At 43.1% G+C, this 8,595-nt stretch overlaps 1 pseudogene; it reads right to left on the bottom strand.

Annotated features, from left to right (window-relative positions):
- Nucleotides 1–6,184: 6,184 nt before the first annotated feature.
- LOC122918151 lies at nt 6,185–7,172 on the bottom strand (annotated as a pseudogene).
- Between the last annotated feature and the right edge of the window lie 1,423 nt (nt 7,173–8,595).

Here is an 8,595-nt window from a genome sequence, read left to right as displayed (position 1 = left end):
GAATTCCACAGTTTGGATTTTGGTCTTTTTGCATGGATCCTTTCATGTCTTTTATTTTCTCCTGTCTTTCTTTGCTTGCTGGGCGATTTCATTAACTGCCTTTTCCAACCCTTCTAATTACATTACTCTTGTGGCTATTTATTTTTAATTTCTAGGCTATCTTCTGTGTTCTCTGTTTCTGTTTTGTTTTGTATTTTAAATGAATGTCATATAATTTCTTCTCTGAGTTTTGGAGTTGGTTTTTTTTTTTTTTTTTTTAAGATTTTATTTATGGGGCGCCTGGGTGGCTCAGTCTTTAAGCATCTGCCTTCGGCTCAGTTCATGATCCCAGGGTCCTGGGATTGAGCCCGCATCAGGCTCCCTGCTGAGCAGGAAGCCTGCTTCTCCTACTGCCACTCTCCCTGCTTGCGTTCCCTCTTTCACTGTGTCTCTCTCTGTCAAATAATAAATAAAATCTTTAAAATATATATTTTATTTATTTATTTGATAGAAAGAGAAAGCACAAGAAGCAGAAGTGGCAGGCAGCCAGAGGGAGAGGAAGAGGGAGAAGCAGGCTTCTCGCTGGTCAAAGAGCCCAATGCAGAGCTCGAGGACCCTGGGATCATGACCTGAGCTGAAAGCAGCCACTTAACCCACTGAGCCACAAAGGCGCCCCTGAGTTTTGGAGTTTTAAAAAGAGTTTTCTTCTCCCTACATTGTCTCTGTCTTCTTCTTTTTCTTTCTTTCTTTTTTTTTTTTTTTTTTAGATTTTATTTATTTATTTTTGAGAGAGAACATGAGCAGGGAAGGGAGGGGCAGAGGGAGAAGCAGACTCTTACTAAGCAGGGAACCTGATGTGGGGCTTGATCCCAGGACCCTGGGATCATGACCTGAGCCAAAGGCAGATGCTTAACCAGTTGAGCCATTCAGGCATCCACAGAAACAGTCTTTAAATCACACTTCCAAATTTTCTGCGTGAGCCCATTAGCTCATCTGGGTGGAACATGGCAAAATAATGTCAAGGTCGTAAGTTTGATCTTCATGAAAGTCCATCAGCCATACTTAATATTACAGACCATCTTCTCCCCTAACTCACAGAGTCAAGAATATTGTTTTGGATAGCTATAAAATAGGCAAGGAATAATCTCGCTTTCATTTCCTGCTACTGTTAACATTCTGTATCCTAGGTCCTGAACTATCTGCAACATGCTGCTATAGGAACTTAAAAGAAACAACAACAACAAAAACACTGGCAGATTAAAGGGACAGGATGAGAGAAAGAATACAGACATATCAAGATAAATCTGTTCATGTCTGCTGGGGGAGAATCATCCCATATGGTTCCCAGTGCTTCTCTGGAAGCAGAGTTTAGATGGCTGTTTGTGGACAAAGGCTTATTGGGGACTAACTCTCAGGGGGAACACGGTAGAGGAGGGAGGTCCATGGGGGAAGTTGATCTTGGTGAAGCCGCAACAGAGGTCTCAGCTGGTCGCTCAAGGAGTCCTGGAGCTGGAAGTCCCTACAGAGTTGTCCCACCTTGAGCCAAGACATCAAGTTTTATAACCACGCGTTGACCTGTTATGGGGTGAGAACTATCCCAGAAAGGGAGCATGACCTTCTGGAAGAGTGGCCCTTATCAGCTGTCAGCAATTTCTAGAGAGTTTTGGTTTCGAAGTTGTGAGTCTGCACTCCTGGCCGTGTTCACCATATATACCCTATAGAGTACGGTCCTCTTGAACGTTCAAAAGCTAAAATATTGGGGCGCCTGGGTGGCTCAGTGGGTTAAGCCGCTGCCTTCGGCTCAGGTCATGATCTTGGGGTCCTGGGATCGAGTCCCGCATCGGGCTCTCTGCTTGGCAGGGAGCCTGCTTCCCTCTCTCTCTCTCTCTGCCTGCCTCTCTGCCTACTTGTGATCTCCCTCTGTCAAATAAATAAATAAAATCTTAAAAAAAAAAAAAAAAAGCTAAAATATTGGTTGTTTTTTTTTTTTCTTTTTTCCCATTTCTCCTAAGTACTTATGGGAAGAAGAGAATGAGCAGTGCAGGGGCAGGGATCTGTTCAGTCCGTAACCCAGAGAATTCACTTCTGAGAAATGAAATGAATGGAATTGACTCTCCAGGGGTTTGGGTATTTTAATTCATGTTACTTTTGCTTTTGGTGGATTTTTAGTTTATTTACTTTGGTTAACAATCATTCTTAGGTTTAATTTATTTATTTAAAGTAGGTTCCAAGCCCAGGGTGGAGCCCATCACAGGACTTGAACTCTCCACCCCAAGATCCCAACTTGAGCTGAAACCAAGAGCTGGACAGCTAATTGATTGAGCTACCCAGGCACCTTTAACTATCACTTTTTTGTGTCCTATTAACTGGAGTTAAAATACATTCTGAATGTTTTCCTTTTTCAAAGACTTTGGCTCAGGTCACGATCTCAGGATCTTGGGATCCAGCCCTGCGTTGGGCTCCCAGTTCAGCAGGGAGTCTGCTTGTCCCTCTCCCTCTGTCCTTTCTGCGCCTCATGCTCTTTCTATCTCTCTGTCTCTTTCTCAAATAAAGTCTTAAAAATAATAAAATACATAAGTTTTTAAGTGTATATAGAGAAAAGCTTTTTAATAGTAAATTATTTTAATGTATACAGCAGTGATATATAGTACTACATATACTTTACACTTTAAAATTGTATTTTGGGGGTGCCTGGCTGGCTCAGTCAGTTAAGCGCCTGCCTTTGGCTCAGGTCATGATCCTGCGGTCCTGGGATTGAGTGACCGAGTGCCTCATGGATCCCCGTTCAGCTTCCTGTTCCCTCTGCCTGCTGCTCCCCCTGCTTGTGCTCTCTGTCAAATAAATAAATAAATCTTAAAAAAATATATATAAAATAAATTTGTATTTTGTTGTCAGTAGAAGTAATGGGGTGCCTGGGTGGCTCAGTGGGTTAAAGCCTCTGCCTTTGGCTCAGGTCATGATCCCAGGGTCCTGGGATTGAGCCCCGCATCAGGCTCTCTGCTCAGTGGGGAGCCTGCTTCCTCCTCTCTTTCTGCCTGCCTCTCTGCCTATTGTGATCTGTCAAGTAAATAAATAAAATCTTAAAAAAAAAAAAGTCAGAAATTCAGTATTTCCCAAACAAGCATATGTCAAAACCATTGGAGAAAAATAGCTAAATGGAACAATGGTTTGAAACTTTAATTCTGTTCCCTCAAGTTTCAAGTCGGTGGAAAACCAAAGGTAAAAGGAGAAAGGGAACCTTCACAGCCTAAAAATCTGTTTCTCATTGCTGTTGGGAAACTGAAGAAAACCAGACTACTAACCCAAAACTTGAGAGAGGGAGCAAATTTTTGTTAAGTGGTGAATTAATGGGTTCAACGTGCCAAGATGCACTAATGATGGCAAGCAATGGCTGAGTCATGTGTGGGGCATGGCTGAGCTTGGATTCCAACAGGCAGCTGAATTCAGTGTCATGTGGTAATTGGGAACAAAGGCAGCTGATTTCTCTCTCACAATAAAGCCTGGGAAGATGGTTTCACATCACGTCAGAGAATCTTCAAGAAACTCTGCGGAGGCACCTGGGTGGCTCAGTGGGTTAAAGCCTCTGCCTTCAGCTCAGATCATGATCCCAGGGTCCTGGGATGGAGCCCCGCATCAAATAAATAAAACATATCAAAAAAATTTTAAAAATCTTAAAAAAGAAAAAAAAGAACTCTGCAGGTCAGGCTCACTTGGTTAGAATCTGTTTCATATGCTCAGTGTTCCTGCCTTTTTCTCAGCAAGGTCTCCATCACCCACGAAATCTCAGACTTATGAAATTCAAAGCGCACTCCAAGACGGACAATGAAAAGTAAGTGTTCTTCCTGTTCTCTTCCTCAGAGCTCTCATTCCCTTCCTAGAGGCAAACATTGTTTCCAGTTCCTGATGTATTTGCCTCTAAGATATTCAAGAGTGAGGTTTTAAAAATCTACTCTTTGCTTTCTGTTTAGGCTGCCACCACTCCTTATCATTTAGAATCTATAAATGCAAGGGCCTATTTAGCCAGAGCAGCTCCATCCTGACGCTGCCCAGCCCCCCTTCAGGGAACTTACTTAAAAATGAGTCCCAAGGGGCGGGAGCCTGGGTAGCTCAGTGGGTTAATCCTTTGCCATCAGCTTAGGTCATGATCTTGGGGTGCTGGGATCCAGTCCCACATCCGGCTCTCTGCTCCGCAGGGAGCTGGCTTCCTCCTCCTCTCTCTCTCTGCCCACTTGTGATCTCTCTCTATCAAATAAATAAAATCTTAAACAAACAAAAAAAAACAAGTCCCAGAAACCAATCCCAGGTAACAAAGCCCAAATACCAGTGTGGGTCAGCAGGTGGAGGTATCCAATTGGTGGGGGTGTATACTGTCTCCCTAGCTACCAAGGAGGAGATGGGCCCCGCCCTTTGGGTGTCCTTTGGGCACCAATTCTGACCAAGGTGATAGGCTAGTTCAAATATCTACTATAAAAAAAAAAAAAAAATCTTAAAAAAAAAAAAAAAAAGGACGCCTGGGTGGCTCAGTTGGTTAAGCAGCTGCCTTTGGCTCAGGTCATGATCCCAGTGTTCTGGGATCGAGTCCCACATCCGGCTCCTTGCTTGGCAGGGAGCCTGCTTCTCCCTCTGCCTCTGCCTGCCTCTCTGTCTGCCTGTGCTCGCTCGCTCTCTCTCCCTCTATCCCTGACCAAAAAAAAAAAAAAGAAAAATATCTCAAATATCTACGATAGGGTAAATTGTAATTCAATTGGTCACTTATGTGTGACCTAGCAGGACTGTGCAGCTTTCTCTGTGTTACAATCTCATTGGCCACCTGTGCGTGGCCAAGCTCAACCACGTGGCCTTTGCCCTTAAAAGCTAGTCTGTGAGGCAGAGAGAGGTCGCGTCTTTGCAAAAGACCTGCCCGGTCAGTTTGATTCTCGATGCTTGGCACGAAATGAAGCTTTGCTTGACTTTCACTTTGTATCAGTCTCGCTCCTTTGACCATGGACCCAACATAATAACCTTGAAAATGAATTTGGTCTTATGAATTTGTAGTAAACCTTAATGGCTTTTAATGATCTATTACTACTTTTAGGGAAAAAAAATGATCCTAAACAACGGGTGTGCCCTTGATTTGTCCTGGGACAGATTTCTACAGTTTTCAGGGATTATATGGTGGAATTTCTTTGGGGGCCAAGCAGAAAATCAAAATATGTATGGGAGAAGCCAGAAGGAGGTTGTAGATAGTGTACAAACAGTATTTCAAATACCAAGAATGTTATGTACATAGTACAACTGAACTATATAATTTTTGGTCCCTCATTTTACACTTCACTCTTCTTAACAACCGTAATAAGTACGAAAAAATCATAAGTACGCTTACCCATCATTAGCCCTCTAAAACCTAGCCTATTTTTCTAATTCCTTAATAATTATAAAGAGCAGTTCAATAATCTTAGGATCCTAGTAGATAATATGATTGGGCCCCAAGAAATTTAAATATAGTATGGAAATGTTATTTTAATTGCATGAGGCAAAATCACAGAGTGCTTAAAGACACAGGCTGCGAAGCCAGAGAGACCTGGGTTTGAGCCTTGGGGTGCAGGTTAGCCAGACTGGACAAGTCATCTTTGCTTAGCTTAGCTTCTAATTTATCTACAAAATGGGAATAATAATAGTTGCTTTGAAGATTATATTAGATAAGGTAGGTTAAGTGCTTAGCACTGCACTCCAAGGTGAGCCCCGAGGCACACCTGCCTAGTCCTCAGAAATTATCTCTATTATCACTACTTCAAAGACCTTGATACAAACTTACACTCCTTTGCACTTGAATTCCTTCTTAACCAATTTTCCTGCTTATTTTATTTTATTTTTTTAAAGATGTTATTTATTTATTTGAGAGAGAGACAGTGAGAGAGAGCATGAGAGAGGAGAGGGGCAGAGGGAGAAGCAGACTCCCCGCGGAGCTGGGAGCCAGATGCAGGACCTGATCCTGGTCCTCCGGGATCATGACCTGAGCCGAAGGCAGTTGCTCAACCAACTGAGCCACCCAGGCGCCCCATTCCTGCTTATTTTAATTCAGAGGTCATTTCTGACGAAAGGCAGAAACAAAATATTAATTGATTCATTGAATGAGAACTATTATTTATTTATTTATTTATTTATTCCATTTGAGATTAGTCATTCATTAACTGACCAGATTACAAAAACAATCAAGGTAGATACCTTAGTTCATCCTTCCAATAAGCCTATTGATCTGGTCTTCTTCCTTGTTGCCAGCATCTCCACCTTCTACAAAATGGGTGGTCTTTTTCTTCATTCCCTGCCTCCTGGAGAAGATAATCTGAAAGGCCCTAGAAAGTTGTTTGCTTCTTTGAAACGTTTTCCAGCAGTATAGATCTCATGAACCAGATCCTCCACGCAGACAACGCGGTATTTACCAAGAGATCGGGCAATCAGTGTGTCATCTGTCAGGCCAATTTGCTTCTTGTGGATTTTGCCATAACCCCACTTGTAGATAAATTCATTCCCCAACTTCAGGTTTGGGTACCCCCATGCTGTATATGGTTCCACAATCCTTAGCGTGTTAACTGAAGCCTTGTTGAACTTAACAAAGTACCATTGAAGATCTGGTGAAGGCAAAGAAGCTGCAACTTGAACCTTTGGGCTCGCACCTTGATACCGCTGATCCTGATGACAAACTCCAGTTTGGGTTCCGCAGGTACCGTAGAAGTTGCCATTCGAATCTCAGTTCTGTGGAAAACCAAAGGTTTTCTTGGCATCCTCGCCATTTGAATCTCAGTTCTGTACACCTGCTTATATTCCCAGTGGTAGTGCTTAGCTTTTTCATAGATAAGCTTCCTCCTTGCCTTTTTTTTTTTTTTTAAAGATTTTATTTATTTATTTGACAGAGAGAAATCACAAGTAGATGGAGAGGCAGGCAGAGAGAGAGAGAGAGGGAAGCAGACTCCCTGCTGAGCAGAGAGCCTGATGCGGGACTCGATCCCAGGACCCTGAGATCATGACCTGAGCCGAAGGCAGCGGCTTAACCCACTGAGCCACCCAGGCGCCCCCCTCCTTGCCTTTTGAAGCATCTTTTGAGCAAACGTCTTCCTCCAACACTTGATCTTCAGCACTGTGAAATTCCTTCTCTTCTTTTTAAGGGTTTCTGGCACAGCAGGAACCTTCATTTTCTTCTCTTATGCACCCTCCATGGTTCTGGCCAGAAAAGAGGAAGTCCTATTTATTTATTTATTTATTTACAGAATTTATTATTTATTTATTTGACAGAGAGAGAGAGACAGCGAGAGAGGGAAGGGAAGCAGTGGGAGTGGGGGAGGGAGAAGCAGTCTTCCCATAGAGCAGGGATTCCCATGCCGTCTGGGGCTCAATCCCAGGACCTTGAGATCATGACCTGAGCAGAAGGCAGACACTTAACAACTGACCCGCTCAGGCACCCTGAGTGATAAATATTTGAATACTTTGTATATGATGGGTACCATTCAAGACAGAATATTGAAGACAAATTTCCCTTTCTCCAGGAGTTTGCCTAGCATGAGGGAGATGGACAACAAACAAATTAATTGGTATAGGATGCAGTTTCAGCTTCCGATAGGGGCTGGGATATAAAGGAAAGCAGACCAGGAGCCTGGGGCTTTGAAGGTGGTGGTGTTAGAATGGGGGGAGAATCCTGACAAACCACAGTTGATGGGCACTTTGTTGACACAAAGGTAGCAACAATGAACTAACATTGCTGCTGGACTCACGAAGTGGGCTGGTTCCTTTTTCTTCACACCCTTCTTAGCATTTTCTCATGAGGCTTAGTCTAGCAGGTTCCACCCTTCCTGATAATTTAATGCTGGAGCCACTCTCTTACATTTGCTCTTGACTGTGGACTCTACTTTCTATCTTTCGTATTTTTTGTTAGAAATTGAGATTACAATATGTTGTACACTGGGAATTAATATAATATTATATGTCAATTATTTCTTGATTAAAAATACAAAAACGGGGCGTCTGGGTGGCTCAGTTGATTAAGCGACTGCCTTCGGCTCAGGTCATGATCCTGGAGTCCTGGGATCGAGTCCCACATTGGGCTCCCTGCTCAGCAGGGGGTCTGCTTCTCCCTCTGACCCTATCCCATCTCATGCTCTCTCTCTCTCACTCTCTCTCTCAAGTAAAAAAAAAAAAAAAAAACAAATTAAAAAAAAAAACAGCATTAGTAGAGGAACAGAGGAACACCACCACTACCACCACCAACTACAAAAACCATGTTTTTAAAAATCGAGATCATCAGAGCACTTCCTGCATAACCACAGTGACTTCTTTGGGTTCTGCTTGGTATTAGTCATCACCACAGACATTTGTACATCCTTCCCCCAATACTTTGCTGATGATACCTATAGACAAGTAGCCATCCTTCCATGGAGCATGTCTGGCTTCTTCCTATACAAATCTGGAGACACAAGTATTTTTTTTTTTTAAAGATTTTATTTATTTATTTGACAGAGAGAGATCACAAGTAGGCAGTGAGGCAGGCAGAGAGAGAGAGGAGGAAGCAGGCTCCCTGCTGAGCAGACAGCCTGATGCGGGACTCGATCCCAGGACCCGGAGATCATGACCTGAGCTGAAGGCAGC

Source organism: Neovison vison, chromosome 10, assembly GCF_020171115.1.
Source record: "Neovison vison isolate M4711 chromosome 10, ASM_NN_V1, whole genome shotgun sequence".
Taxonomy (NCBI): Eukaryota; Metazoa; Chordata; class Mammalia; order Carnivora; family Mustelidae; genus Neogale; species Neogale vison.
This window is presented reverse-complemented; position numbering and strand designations above follow the sequence as displayed.